We start from the raw sequence: 16,150 nt of genomic DNA, 5'->3' as shown, positions 1-16,150 counted from the left end.
CAAGCTGCACGGTGCAGCCAAAAAAAAAAAAGAGTATCAGGCCCCAGGACAGGCAGACTTGTCCCATCTGAGGGCCAGAGCCAAGACCACCTACAGGCTAGCTCCCTGGGTCTACATTGCCTAAGCTCAGAGTCAGCAAATGGAATGTGTTCCAGGTATTGCTTATTGCTCTGGCTCCAGGAACTTGCGGGGAGAGATTCTCCTCTAAGCAAATAAAAATCCAGCTTCCCCACCCCTTCTGCTAACCTCCACCAGGGCCTAGCACCAAACTGGAGGAGGAGCCTCTGATGTGCCAGAGACACAAACATACCCAGCTCAACCTCCCAGTGGAGCTCCGGGCCAAGGAAACTTGGCAAGGCCCCTTTCAGGGATTGTAGAAGTGCCAGGAAGCTCAGGAACCCAGGAGGGGTGGGGAAGGGAGGGGCGGGGCTCCAGGTGAGAAAGGAATTGGAGGAAGAGCATTCCTAGTAGCATTCCCAACCCCTCCCCTACAGAGGAAGATACAGGGGGGAGGAACCCCTTATCAGCAATGGTTCTTCACCTTTTTTGGTGTCTGAGAAAACAATGAAAGCAATGCACCCTTCCCCCCAGGAGACAGCCCACCCAAACTTTTACCACAGAATCTCAAGAGGTCCTTAAGGCCCACCCATGAACCCAAGGACACGATCCTTCCACTATGCAGACACTGGGGAGGACTTTAACCAACCACTGACTCAGATACCCCAGAAAGCAGTATTTTTAGTTGGCAGGGCCCTATGTTGGAATTCAAGTAAGAAATGGGACCAGAAAAGAAGCTACAAGGCAAAGGGGTAAGTTCTCCAAGCCACTCATCCAATAGAAAAGGCACTGGACTACAGTCAGGATCTGGCTTGGAATCCCAGCTTCTGACCTTCACTTGATGTATATGACCTTGGGCAAATCACTTTTCCCAGCCTGTTTCCTCATCTGTAAAATGGGTATAATAATACCTCATGAGGTAATTACCTGTGAGAATTAGATAATAACAATTATGTGGGTATACAACTGTAAAAATGTATCATGTTACACACTTAAGATTTTTGCACTTTATTTACTTAGGTTCTACTTCAATAAAAAGAGGGAAAATGTCAAGATATTAAACATGAACGCACCTAGCAGCATAATTCTGTCACAAAGCTGACAACAAATGCTATCCTGCACATATGCTGCTCCTTCCAACAGGACCTTCCTGGCTTCACCTGGCTTACAGAAGGATGTCACTTCCTAGAGAAGCCTCCTTAGCCATTCCTTCCCACAAACTAGATCAGATTCACATTGTACACTCTATAGTTGGCCTTCAGTGAGTGTGCTTCAGTTTATTTATATATTTATCAGAGTGATAATTTGTTTCCTATCTGTCTCCCTCCTCCTGGAGGGAAAAAAAACATTGCTCTCAGCTGACTCCTGTGTCCCCGGGGCCTGGCAGATGGTAGATGTCAGTATATATCTATTAAAAGTTGTATCCCAAACCAAGGCAGACTCAACACAGCAGTGGGGAGATTTCCCAAGGATCCTGCAGAGCCATTTCTTGTTTGTCCTAGTAACAGGACCTCTTCCTGGCCTGGACTCCCTGTCCTATTCAGTCATAATTTTGGAACCAGATGTGCCTAGAAGTCACATGATTTATTCATGATGCAGCTCTACCCTGACAGTACATCTACTGATCTTCCAGATCCAGGTCAAGAAGTTCCCAGCCTAGTCCCAGAGAGTGCATAGCCCTCGCCCGCCCAAGAGCACCAAGCTGCTCAGAGGCGGCACCAAGTGTACCCCTAGGTCCCAGTGACTCCCTAACCTCAACCCCCTTCAGTCCCAGGACATGTGGTTCAAGGGCCAGGAGGGCTAAAGGGATCTTTGGGGTGGGTCAGAAAGCAGGGCTCTAAATGATTCAACATGGAAAACCCGAAACCTATCCGCCTTCAGTTACAGAGGACAGCGGGGCGGGGCCAGGGGAGCAAGGCAGCTCCAGGGCCTTTTGTAAGCCCCAGAGGCAGGTAAATAGTGAGCCCTGGCAACAGGGAACCCTGAGCCTTTCCTCTCACCAGATGCCTGACCCTGCTTTTCCCACCAACTGTACTCTGAGAAGAGACTAGGCCACAAGTTAATTCAGCATCATCTTTCTGCTTCTGTCATTCCTGCCTGTAAGGAGAGGGAGAACACGGCACTTGTATCAGGCAGCCACTTCTGCCTGAGTTACTCATTAGCCTGCCCTGCCCCAATTCCATCACCTCTGGCCCAGCCATAAGTGGCTGGCTTCCAACTAGGAGTGACAGGGTCTCTGGACTCCTGGCAGGAAGTGGGGGTGGGGTGGCTCCAGGTGTGCCCAGGAAGAACTGGTATACATAGGGCCTGGCAATATGCTAGATGCTATATAATCGGCAGATGCAGAAAATGGGTGAACTAGAGGTACAGAGATTAGACTCCCCTCGGAGGAAACAAGGAAAGCAAATGGTGAAAACAGAAAAGGAGAGTTCAATGACCTTGCCCTTTCGGCTCCTATTTTCTCATAAAGAGTTAGCAAGATAAGGTTGCCCAAGGATCCAAAAAGAACCCCCCATGTGTACTCCTGGTTCAGTCCACTGGAAAAGTCAAACCTGAGCACCAGACTAGAGCTGCTTGGCCAGTGGGGAAAAAAACACAATGAGGAACTGGGCCCCTGCAAACTGGCTGGACTGGTTTGAGAGGCAAGGGAAAGGGGAGGGCCGGGGAGATTCCACTGGCAGCTTGTGAAGCAGACCAGAGAAATTCCACACCACAGAGGAGGCAGAGGGGCAAAACCATGGGCAGGGACTCCGTCCAGCTTAGATGCCAAGGCCAAGGCTCTGAAGGAAGAGGCAGAAGGTGGGGAGGGAACAGGCAGGAACAGATACACAGTGTGCCTGGTGACTGACAGACAGGCCGGTGTGTAACAGAAGACTTTGTCTCCCTCTACCCCTCCCTGTAAAGTTCCCAAGGTTGCATTCCAGATCCCACACTTAACCTGGGCCACCTCCCCGGCCCTCAGTTCTCCCCCTCCCTGGAGTGAAGAGAAGCAGCAGCCCCACCCCCTCCTCACCTCCCACATGGGTGATGGCATGCAGGTCGGCCTGGGGAAAGCAGGAAGGGTTCAGGGTTCTAGGAAGCCAGAATCCTCTTAGGGTCAGGCAAATCTCTGGATTAGCAGTCCCCTAGAGCCAGCCCCCCATTCCCGAATATCCAGGATGAAAAAAGAGGTAGAGAGGCATGTGCAGGAAGCCTGTCGACAACAGAGTGGTTGCTAATTATTTCCCAATTACAACAACTCTCCTCAGGCAGGGCATCAAAGGGGCCAAGCCAAGGCTGGCTCTGGTTCCCTCACCTGCCTAAGGCAAGGATATTTGCCTCCGAAATTTTGTCTCAGCCCTGATGTGCACCTCTCATCCAGCTTGGAGACTTAGAGGTGCTGAATCTCCTAGTCCTGTGGTCTCCTGAGGAGTCCTGCTTATTTCCTGCACCAGTGCCTATGGCTAGTCTGACAGCCATCATGGTCCAGCTGTCAGGGATGCCTGGTAGGTTTCAGGGAATAATGGGGAATTTCTGAGCGGCATCAAGGAAATTGGTTAGGCTCCCAAACCTCACCCAATGGCCCCATCTAGAACCACAAAAGTATGTATGCTTGGGGGGAGGGCTTGACATTAGCCCCCAGAAAGAGGCCTCATTAGGAAGAAGTATTTCTACACATTTTGTAGGCCTAGGGATCTAGGCTTACTCAAATCCCTCTCTTGTAGAGTACTCTCTCAAGAGGAAGAAGGAAACATTCTCCCTGGCAAGAAAGCAAAGGAGGACAAAAACTGAAAGACTTAGTTTCACACCTAGCAAAGAGATGGGGGTGCCCTCTCGCTCTACCGCTCAGTGTCTATTAATTGCACCTGTCTTGCCCTATAGATCAATGGTTAGAGAAAGATTCCGCACCTCAGAGCCACCTCAAAGCCAGAGCGAGGTATCAGCACCGGCTCAGACTGGCAGTCGGGTAAAGAACCTCAGGGAAACAGCACCTTTCCACGCCCTTTCCCTTACATATCTGAACCTCGGGCAGCAGTTCCCTTAGCCTAACTGAGACTGACTCCTTCCCCCCACCATTCCGGTCTCCGAGAGAAACTCTGCCCCGGGGACTGGCGTCTGACCTCCAGAGATATATTGGCCCTGAAACGCTTCCATGCCCTGGGAATAGCCTTAGCCCCAGGTGCCCCTCACCTGGCACCTTCCCAGGCACCTGCGTGTGACATCTTAGAGTAGGAGCCAGCTCTTAATCAGTACTCCCACCCTAACTTGACCTCCCCTCCTCCTCTCGCCAACTCAGCACCTGTGCCCTGGGTATCTCTGATCGCCTGGACTCCCGCCCCTCAAGGGTACACCTGAGGGCTCGCCTGCCTCTCAGGTGCCCTTACGCCCGCCCGGTTCACTCACCCCAGCCGGGCTCGGCGCTCCCGGGCTCGGGCTCGGGCTCGGGCTCGGGCTCGGGTAGAGCTGCACGCGTGGCTCCCGGGCCCTCCCCCTCTGTCCCTCGGCGCTCCCTCCTTCTTTCTCCCCCTCCCACCAACCTGTTACTCCCCTCCGGAGCTCCACCTCCATTGGCCGTCACCACCCGCCCCGCCTTACCCTTCCTCGGTTGGTCCGTTTCCCGCGAGGGGCGGGGCCACCGCCGCAGGGACCCGGACCCGGGGTCGCCAGCCCGGGTGGGCGGGAGGGGCCGGCCGGGTCACGTGGGCCGGCGAGCGGGGGAGTGCGGGGGCGGGGGTGGGGCTGCGAGGGGCATCGGGAGGCCATTTTGGGGACTTAGTGGTTGGCCGCCCTTGACCGGCCCTCGCCCGGCCCCTGGACCAGGAGCCTCCAGCCAGAGCATCTTCTCTCCTCAGCTGCAGAAGAGTCCCCCGCCTGCCGGGTTCTCGACGGGAATCTCTGTCCAGACTCCTTTCTGCTCTTCACCTACCTCCGCATAAGCCAGAATACTCTTCCGTCGCATTCTGCGGAAAATATCTTCCAAGTCCCCCGACGTCAGCACCTCCTCCACTTCAGCTCCGTCTCCCTTTTCCCCAACCTGAGCTGGATCCCAGTCTTGGATTGTCCACCCCTGTCTCCTGGCCTCCACAAATCATTCAGCCTGACACCTTTTTCTCGGTAGTATCACTTTCCAAATCATATAATTTAATCTAAATTCATAGTCGTCGTTTGTCTCTCGCCCTACGCTAAGTTCTACCAGGGCAAAGATCTCTTGTTTTTTTCTCTGGTTTATCCCAAACGCCTGCAAAGGGATCGGCAAATGTTAGGCGCTTAATAAATATTTGTTGAGTGAATGAATGGGAAGGGGCGGGGTGAGTTTACAGGGAACGGGAGTGACTCATTCTGAACAGAAGAGGTCTCAACCCCAGATTGTAAATCCATTTTAGGGTTTAGCCTTTCAAGAAGTGGGGAAATTGATCCCAGTACCCTGAAGAGTAAAGTCGGGGTGCTCAGCAAACTGCAGGCACTCCGCTAATCTACTAGGTGTAAACAGCGGTAAAGCTGACTTCCTAGATTTTAATCGTTGAGGTATGTAAAAAAGAGATTGACTTAATTTACGTTGTTGGGTTCTGATATTCTCATTTATTCAACAGATATTTATTGTGTACCTATTTGGGGTTGAAGAGGACTCTTACATGCTGCTGACAGTCCAGTGCTTTCTCGGGAGCTCATTTCCTTCCCCTCCCCCCAAACTTCGAAGGCTAGATGTAGGTCCTGGAGATTAAAGTCCACCTCCCAGTTCCTAGGCTGGGACGCAAAGTCTCTGCATTCCAAGGGAAGCTTTATGTAGGGATCTGAGCCATCAAACCGGCCCACGCCCCAGGGAGGAACAGCGGGCGGTGGAGTGAGGAACAGGGGGGATCGGAAAAGGAAATGTCTCTCCAGGACTACGTTATCTCCAGACCACTGGGGTGGTTCTTTAAGAGATTTTTTTTTTTTTTTGAAATGTGAGATCGTTTAATTGACCCAAATATTGGAAAAGTGGAAACTCCTAAAGTCTCCTAAGTTAACACCTCAATAATTAGTATGTTTCGTGTATTTGTAGTAAATACAAAGTTAGAGTGGCAAAGGAGACACCCCACCCCAGCACTATGAACCCAGATTACAAGAAAAAAAACAGGAGGCTTCTGAGTCACAGTCATCATCATCTGTTCCTCAAGGAAGTACTCAATCTGAGAGAGACACTATCATCAGGCACAGATGGCAAAGATGACACTAATGCCTTTTCCAGAGTGTGGTCCGTCTCCTCAAGAAATGTTACAATTTGGCAAAATTGACCAGTTTATAAATATAGCAAAGGTAGAAAATCAGAGCGAGATATAGTGTCCAGAAAGAAGAAATGAATTACATTGATACGTACTCAAGAGAGTAATTTTACTTTTGTGAAATGGTATAGGAGAGAATGTTCTAAGTAAATTGGAGACGGCTTCATGAAAGCAGTGAATTTGGAGCCAAATTCTTATCCTGCAGTTCTTTCCTCAGTTCTTTCCTGAGTTCTCCAAGACCATCACCACTACCACTAAAAACTCTACTGAAATCGTCTCAGAGATCACCTATTATTCTGTGGCCAGTTCCTAAATGGAGCAGCAGGAAGCTACACAGGAAGAGTAATTAAAGATAAATAACTGAAAGGGGGTGATGCCACTGGCTGAGATTGAAAGGACAGGAGACAGAAGAGATTTGGGGATAACCTGGAAGACGAAGAATAAAATAAATTAACTTTGGAACTTGCCATCTTGGAGAAGTAGGGGACACACACACACACAAGTCTAGCAAACAACTGGAAATGAAGCATAGAAGAGAAGCTAGGGCTAGAGACAGATCTAAGAATCATCCCCACAGAAGTGAAAATTTCTAAAGAAGACCAAAGAACAAACCTTGAGAAGTATGGGACAGAGGGAGAAAAACAAAAACCAGTGATGGAGTAGTCAGAGAGGTAGATGAAAAAGTCCATAGAAGGGACGTGTTCAAGTAGGAGAAGAGACTGGAATTTGGCATTTAGAAGTTGTGGTTGATCTTCCAGATGTCAGTTTCGGCAGAGTGGCAGACCCTTAGGTCAAACCGCAGTAACAGAAGTATATCAAGAAAAGAGGAGAAAAGGTACCTTGACTTAAAGAAAAACAGGGTGAAAGAAAGGGGAAGTTTTATGTTGGTTTTGTTTTGTTTTCAGGAAAGAGAGACTTGGTTGTATTTTGAGGATAAGCGAGAAGAGTGAGCAAGATTCAAGAAGTAAAAGAGAGAGAGAGAGAGAGCACTCAAAGCCTGGACATAGAAGAAAAGGTAAATTTTGTGTTCTAGAACTTAAATTGGAAGACCAGGTATGAAGGAGTGGGGAGTTGAGGAAGTTGAGTCAGGTAACTTTAGTTCACCAGATAGATGGACCTGCCAAAAAGAAGAGTGATTCTGAGGGCCGGAGAGTGTGTAAACAAGTTTTGAAGCTGTTGGAATTACCTATGACCCTAAAGAAGGATATGAAAAGTGCCAAATGAATGACACAAATGAAATAGTACTGAAAAGTCTTCCTTCCAACTAGAATGGGGTGGTATCTAATGTGGACCTTGAACAAACAGGTAGGTGAAGGGGAGAGGTGGGGGGAAGGCCCTTGGGGCAGGAAAGCACAATGTTTATTTTGGAACTGGAAGGAGATCCTACAGGCTGAGCACAGGGACAGGTGAGTATTGAGAAATAGACTGGAAAGGTGGATTCTGGGATAAATTTTACAAGGCCTTGAATATCAGGAAAAGGAATGTGGACTTTATTGGTAGGTCATAGAGAGCTGTTGAAGGTTTTTGAACAAGGAAGTGGCAGTACTTCAGAAGGTTAATCTAGGTTGGGATGGTAAATGGCAAGGCTTGGTTGAGGTGGCAAGCTCTACACTAGAGTGGTGACCAAGGGAGGGAAAAGAAAGGGACCAGTTACCCTGATGTCCTTTTAGCACATTACTCACCATTTCTTTACAAATTCCATTACAAATACTCCGCTCTTCAACAGCAGTAACAACCTGTAATTATACTAATGCTTGGGGCTTTTCCCGGTTGAGTAAAATTTCTATTATGGGTGTTGTTAGGGAAGATAATAAGAAATGGTCACATTATATACTCGCTTGATATACTCTTCCAATCTTTGGGTTCAGGATCTCCAAGTCCCCAAATGATCTTTCATTTTTTCTGACCCACGTCCTCCACTCTTTCCACAAGAGACTTTATGAGTGAATATCCCTGAGGTTGAGCACTGAGTCAGGAGTCAAGAGACCTATATTCTAATTTGACTTCTGAGAAAGCTGTAATCCTAGCCAAGTTTCCTAAAATCTCTGGAACTCAGTTTCTTCTGAGAAATTAAGGACATGATAGGAATTCCCTGGCAGTCTAGTGGTTAGGACTCTGCACTTTCACTGCCGAGGGCCTGAGTTCGATTCCTGGTCAGGGAACTAAGATCCCACAAGCCGCGCAATGTGGCCAAAACTAAAAATTAAAAAAAAAAAAAAAAAAAGATGATTGCAGATTCCATAATTATATTGTTTCCTTTGGCTTATTTGGGGGCGGAAGTCATTTTCTGTCTTCCAGCTCCTCTTTTTATTATCAGTTAGAAACATGAGTAAGTGTAACCATATCTGACACAAGATAACTGTTTGGGACAAAGAATTCCAAGCAACATTTTCAGCCTAATCAGAGTCACTCCTGACAAGGGAAAGACTCCTCTCCCAGCTCCTCAGGTGACCCCATACCCTTTAACCCTTCGACAGGTCCCAGCTGCCCCACCTCTAACGCTCTGAGCAACTAAATTCCATCATGTTCAGTCTCCAGCATACATTCAAAATATGAATATTATTTAAAAGGAAAAAAGAGCAAGAAGGCTACATACTTCCAATTCTAATGGTAATTAAAAGGGACAGATTCCTTCTGCATAATTTATTTTCCAAGTTGGTAAATTGCCATTCTGAGGAGACAGCCAGCCTTCCTCCACACAGCCAAACAAGAGTTGATCGTACCTCACATCCCACTTTCCTTTCCTCATCGGTGAAAGAGGCAGAAGCTAGGCAGCTTAAACCTATGCACACATTCCCGAAGCCCCACATTCTCTCACAGTCCATTGTGGCAAAGAATTTCAGCAGAGTCCCAGTCTGATTTACTTAGGTTCTTTATCTGACTGTTTCTCAAAGTTCATGTTTCAAATACAGAGGCAAGATGATATATGGACACAGCACTGGACTCGAAGACAAAATACCTTATATGGCAGCCACAGAGATATGTAGCTCAGCTCTCCCTTTAAGAAGGACTCTGGGGACTTCCCTGGTGTCTCAGTGGTTGAGAATCTGCCTGCTAGTGCAGCAGACACGGGTTCGAGCCCTGGTCCGGGAAGATCCCACACACCACAGAGCAACTAAGCCCGTGCACCACAACTACTGAGCCCGCGTGCCACAACTAGAAGCCCACGCGCCTAGAGCCCGTGCTCCACAAGAGAAGCCACTGCAATGAGAAGCCCACACACCACAACTAGGGAAAGCCTGTGGGCAGCTGCGAAGACCCAACACAGCCAAAAATAAATAAATTAATTAAAAACAAAAAAGACACTGCCATTCAACTGCCAGAGTGCTGTTAACTGTCAGCCTCCAGCTACATCACCTTTGGGATTTGTTACAGTGTTAGAGCTGAGGCCCCACTCTCACTGAGCAGCTATCAGCCTATGACTAGGCACCATGTGGACATTAGGGCTTGGCCATTTCTGCCCACTGTTGGACTCCTCTAGAGGACCCTGTTTGCTCTGGAACTTTTCACTGGGTCAACTGCAACTTGGGAGGATCTGTCTGCATCATGACTTGAGATTCTCCTTGCCCAATTTTGTATTACTATCCAAACGCTTTACTTACCCATTCCTGCTTCCTTCCCCTTGATCTTTCATAGGCATTACTACCCAATAAATCTCTTGCACTCCTAATTTTGTCTCAGCATCTGCTTGCGAGACCACCTGAACTGACTCCGTTGGTTCCAGGAGTGGTCTGAGAAGGCTGGCAGTAAGATGGGGTTTGGGAACTGCATTACTCACCGCCTGGCTGGCAATAGAACCCCTCCTGGATAGTATGTGGGGTACAGATAGTCACCGGGACTAGGTGGTGGTGCATTTGCTAAAACTTTCACTGATGGTGAAGTGGGAAAATATTCCTATGGTGCAACAATTTGGACATACGTAGTAGGTGGAGGGATAGCAGCGAATACAAGGACAATGGAATTGGCTGACTGTTATTAAGTTGCATTGAGTCCTGCCCAGAGATAATGAAAAGCTAAGAGCAGTTACCAAACATTGAAAATTGACTGTGAAGGCCAGAGAGCCTTTTTGATGGGTTACAAAGAGGCCCTTATCTATAGCAATGGGAGAGGGGGGGAAAAAAAGCTGAAGACCAAACTCAAGCCTTGAGAGTTCCAGGAGGCAGCCCTGTAATCAAGGTCAGGATCCTGGTTAGGAAAACCCAGGACCCTGACACATGGAATGGAGGTATCTAGGTGGTGCCCCCCAAAGATTTTGGCTCCCTACACTCTTCTGAGCACCTCAGAGCCTTAGAAGGGGGCCCACCCTTTCCTGTTAGGAGCTAGCACTCCCTCCATGTGTGAAGACACTGCAGAGGGCTCTCCCCCTCAGAATTTGCTTCCACCTCCTCTCCTGACTGCCAGGATCTTAATTAGGGTTAAGTGACAGCATAGTCCAGTAAGAACATGCTGGTCTTGATAAAGGACAAAAAGGACATACCACAAATTAGCTGCAAGAACTGACCAATGTGAACTAGTAAGAGTTGGGGAGTAACTATGGGATTGAGGTGTTTTTTTCGGCCTCGTTGGGTCCTCCTTGCTGCACTCAGGCTTTCTCTAGTTGCGGCAAGCGGAAGCTACTCTTTGTGGCAGTGCACGGGCATTGGAGTGGCTTCTCTTGTTGCGGAGCACGGGCTCTAGGCGCGCGGGCTTCAGTAGTTGTGGCTCGTGGGCTCTAGAGCACAGGCTCAGTAGTTGTGGCGCACGGGCTTAGTTGCTCCACGGCATGTGGGATTTTCCCGGACCAGGGCTCAAACCCGTGTCCCCTGAATTGGTAAGTGGATTCTTAACCACTGCGCCACCAGGGAAGCCCCTGGTATTGGGTTTTTGGTGATGCTTAATCAAGGGGCTGAAATACAAGACTGGATAAGGAAAAGTTTATTGACTGGGACCCCCTCCCCTGGAATAGAATTTAACTTCCTTGTAAGGACCTGCCTGTATGGCTCCTAGAAACCTGGAGGATGTGATAACTCTGCTGAGTGAAGTTCAATTGCCTGAATTGCCACAGCAGATGGGAGGGAGAAAGGATTAAATGGCTCAGTGAAGTAGCCATGCTACAGTCAATTATAAGAGGCCAGAAACCCTACCAAAGGATGTTCCATGGAAGGTCTAGAACAACCCCATTTACCAGTGCCATCAGGAATGTGCTGGTAAGAGGAGTACCAGCATTACTAAGAAGCTCAGTGTTGGCTTTCTTCTGCAAGCCAGAGCTAACAAGAGGAGATGCTGTCACAGTTTGGCTCTTCTATAACAACAGTGATAGAGGCCAAGTGGCAGCATTTAACTGCCAGAAGCCTGGGGGTTATTAGTGATCCTAATGACTGGCAAGGTCAGAGGGACAGCCCAGGAGGTTGACACAAAGAGTTGTGTAGATGAGTAATAGAACATGGCATCCCTAGGGGCAAAATAGATGGGCAGTCAAAACAAGGGTATTGCTGAATATATGAAAAGAAAGCAAAAATAGATGAGCAGAAACCTCAGGATAGAGGTCCCAGTAAAAAATCATGGTCCCTTGTCTAGTTCCCCAACCTCAGTCAGTTTCCAGACCAAGAATTCATTGATTAAAGAAGTGGCCATGTCTCCAAGACTGGCAACACCACAGTAAGTGTATACTGTAGTGATTTTCCAGTCTTTCCAAAAAGGGACTTAGGACTATTTCCTCAGGTAACTGTAGATATAGGAGAGAACACCCAGGCATTTTTGAGGACTGTTGGACACAGAATCTACGTTGACATTGACACCTGGAGACCCAAAGTGTCATTCTCACCCCTCTGTTGGAGTGGGAGCCTGTGAGAGTCGGGTGATAAGTAGAGTCCTAGCCAAAGTCCAGCTTCCAGTGGATTCACCCTACCTAGTCAGAAGCAATCTGGACTGTGTGGACATCCTGTACAACATCCCTCTGGTCCATTACATTGATGACATCATGCTGATCAGTCAGGATGAGCAAGAGGAGCTAGCACACTAAAAGCCTAGGTAAGACACACACTGGGCTTCCCTGGTGGTGCAGTGGTTGAGAATGTGCCTGCTAATGCAGGGGACATGGGTTCGGGCCCTGGTCTGGGAGGATCCCACATGCCGTGGAGCAACTAGGCCCGTGAGCCACAACTACTGAGCCTGCGCGCCTGGAGCCTGTGCTCTGCAGCAAGAGAGGCCACGATAGTGAGAGGCCCGCGCACCGCGATGAAGAGTGGCCCCCGCTTGCCACAACTAGAGAAAGCCCTCGCACAGAAACGAAGACCCCACACAGCCAAAAATAAAAAAAAAATAATAATAATAATAAAATTCAATTGTATATTAAGTGAAACTTAAAAAAAAAACCACACACACACATACTCCAGAGTGTGGAAGATAATCCCTAGAGAAGTTCTTTTTTTTTTTCTTTCACACAGAAAACATATAGTTTATTTTAAATTTAGGCAGGTCTCGGATGTGAACTCAAAAGAATAGTTAGATCCAAAATCTGTTTGCTTACCGTAAAGATTTTTTTAGAGCAATTACCGAAGTCAATTTGTCTTTTAGAAACTCCTGCATATCAACCAAGAGTGCATTACATTGTCTACAGAGAGGATTGGAATCTTCTCTCTCTTTTTTTAAATTAATTAATTAATTAATTAATTTTATTTATTTATTTTTGGCTGCATTGGGTCTTCATTGCTGTGCGCGGGCTTTCTTTAGTTGCATCAAGCAGGGGCTACTCTTCGTTGCGGTGCACGGGCTTCTCATTGCAGTGGCTTCTCCTGTTGCGGAGCATGGGCTCTAGGCACATGGGCTTCAGTAGTTGTGGCACAGTAGTTGTGGCTTGCGGGCTCTAGAGTGCAGGCTCTGTAGTTGTGGCACACGTGCTCAGTAGTTGTGGCTCGTAGGCTCTAGAGCACAGGCTCAGTAGTTGTGGCGCATGGGCTTAGATGCTCCGCAGCATGTGGGATCTTCCCAGACCAGGGATTGAACCTGTGTCCCCTGCATTGGAAGGTGGATTCTTAAACACTGGACCACGAGGGAAGCTCTGAGGTCAAGTTTTTAAAACAATTTTTCTCCATTTTGAACAGGATGCATGATTTAGCAAAAGGCTTCAACAAACACTTTTGTGGGAAGCACCTTCCAGCGCCTGCCCCCTGCCCCTCCTTCTCCCTCTCCCTGCTGCAGACCTGGGCACCCAGAAAGTCTTACATCAGTAAAGTCTTACATCAGTTAGTCTTACATCAGTAAAGTCTTTCTTACATCAGTAAAGTTCTTAAGAGTCCAGTGTTTAAGAGACATGCTAGGACATCCCTTCCAAAGTAAAAGACAGACTACTTCATCTTCCATCCCTTACCACAAAGAAAGGATCACAGACCTGGGAGGCCTCTTCAGCTTGTGAAGGCAATACTTTCCATGCTAGGAATACTGTTCTGGCCCACATACTAGGTGACAAAAAAAAAAAGTGCCAGCTCTGAGTGGGGCCTGGAGCAGGAAAGGAGTAGCCCCACAGTCTTAGCTCGTGCTGTTACGACAAAATGCCACATATCAGGTAGCTAATAAACAACAAACATTTATTTCTCATGGTTCTGGAGGCTGGGAAGTACAGCATCTTGGTATTTGGTAAGGGCTTCCTGGTTCTTAGATGTCTGTCTTTTCACTGTGTCCTCACATGGCAGAAGCAGGGAGGGGTCTCTCTTGGACCTCTTTAATAAGGACACTAATCCCATTCATGAGGGCTCTCTCTGAGGACCTAATCACCTCACAAAGGCTCCACCTCCTAACACCATCATATTGGGCATTAGGATTTCAACATATGAATTTTGGAGGGACACAGCATTCAGACAATAGCACCCACTTACCATCACTCTCAGTGACCCACTGGGGACTTTGTGCTTCCTGTTGCTGCAACTCTGGGCTCTGCAGGGTTTGAAGTTCTAATCCCCAAAGGGATATATTCTTTCCACAAGGGTAACATTGAGTTTCATGCAATGGCTGCCACCTGGGCACTTTGGACTCCTTGTATACAGAGAGCAGCAGGCAAGAAATTACCATGTTGTCAGGGGTCATTGGCTCTGATCAGGGAAGAGGTAGACTTCCTTCAGTTACCCAACTGGGGCAGGGAGGAATGTGCGCAGTGACCCACCTGGGCACCTCTTGGTACTCCCTTGCCTAGTTGTGACCATGAATGGACAAGTGTAGCAACCCTGACCTGAGAAGGTACCTCAGACCCCTCAGGAATTAGTGTTTGGGCTGCACCACTGGATAAGCCACTGAGACCAGTAGAGGTGAAGGCTGAGGGTAAAGGGGATTTAGAATGGAGGAAGGAAACAATGAGCACCAGTTGCAGCCCTGAGACCAACTGCAGCAATGGACCTGTACATTATTCCACTAACCTCCCTCAACTGAGTTTCTCCTGAGAAGAGGTCCAGGGAACACTTACTCAATATGTATGGAGAAGTGAATCCACGTGACACAAGGTGTGGACTGTAGCAGCTGGGGAGGTGCCCCACTTGGATCCCCTTCAGAAAAGTATTTCTGTTCACCTACCAGAATGCAGTGATCTCACAGCTTCCAGTTGCAACACCTTCAGGATTCACTATTATATTCCAGTTGAGACCACACTCTCCCCAGACAGCCCCCAGCCAATGACTGAGCCTGATGTGGGTACCAGGACTGGCCATTTCTGCTCCTCTAACTGGCGATCTTTATCCCAGATCTCCGTGTTGGGCTGGCTGAGACTGTCAGAGCTGCATCATGACTTAGGGCTCTCCACGCCCAATCCTGCTTCCTCTCTCTTTATCTTTTTCTTTTTTTTTTTTTTTTTGCTGTATGTGGGCCTCTCACTGTTGTGGCTCCGGACGCGCAGGCTCAGCGGCCATGGCTCACGGGCCCAGCCGCTCCGCGGCATGTGGGATCTTCCCGGACCGGGGCACGAACCCGTGTCCCCTGCATCAGCAGGCGGACTCTCAACCACTGCGCCACCAGGGAAGCCCCCTCTCTCTTTATCTTTTACAGGTGTTACCCCCAATAAACTTCTTATATTGTTAACTTTGTCTCAGCAGCTATTTCCCAAAAGACCCAAACCAACACACCCAGGCAGTAAAATAATATTAACCAGAAAAATGAAAACTATGTATATATGTAACACATACTATAATTACAAAGATTTTTTACGTTTACATAGATGAGACCTGGAAGAAGACATAGAAAAATAAAACTAGTTGATCTATTAGAGTAAAAGGATTGTGAATGAAATTTTCTTTTACCTGTCCTTTACTGTTAACATTGTTTATACATTACACAAAAATAAGGAGAAAATAAGGATATTGGTTCTGAATCTACTTTCTGCCTCTATGGGAAATTGACAACTGAGTTTTAATTTCCTTGTCTGTAATATAAGGATAATAATTGTGAAAATAAAATGAGATTAGGATTATGATCTCATTTTGCTATTGTACAACACTATGAAGTTGCAAAGTATTGTTTTTATTGTAGGCTGGGGTCTCAGATATAAGGAAGTTGGTCAATCAGTAAATGTTTGTTGAGCATCTGCTATGCATCAGGTACCATTTGTATTAGTTTTCTATGGCTGCTGTAACAAATTAGCACAAATTTAGTGGCTTAAAACAGCACAAATTTATCACCTTACAATTCTGGAGATCAGAAATCCTAAAATCAAGTTGTCACTGCGTTCCTTCTACAGGCTAGGAGAGACTCTATTCCCCTGTCTTTTCCAGCTTCTAGGAGCTGTCTATATTCCTTGGCTCCTGGCCCCTTCCTCCATCTTCCAAGCCAGCAGCACAGCATCTTCCAATCTCTCTCCCACTTTCTGACTGCTGTTTCTGTTGTCATATCTC

This window comes from Mesoplodon densirostris, chromosome 2 (genome assembly GCF_025265405.1).
Source record: "Mesoplodon densirostris isolate mMesDen1 chromosome 2, mMesDen1 primary haplotype, whole genome shotgun sequence".
Taxonomy (NCBI): domain Eukaryota; kingdom Metazoa; phylum Chordata; class Mammalia; order Artiodactyla; family Ziphiidae; genus Mesoplodon; species Mesoplodon densirostris.
The sequence above is the reverse complement of the archived record's forward strand: the minus strand, read 5'-3'. Positions refer to the sequence as shown.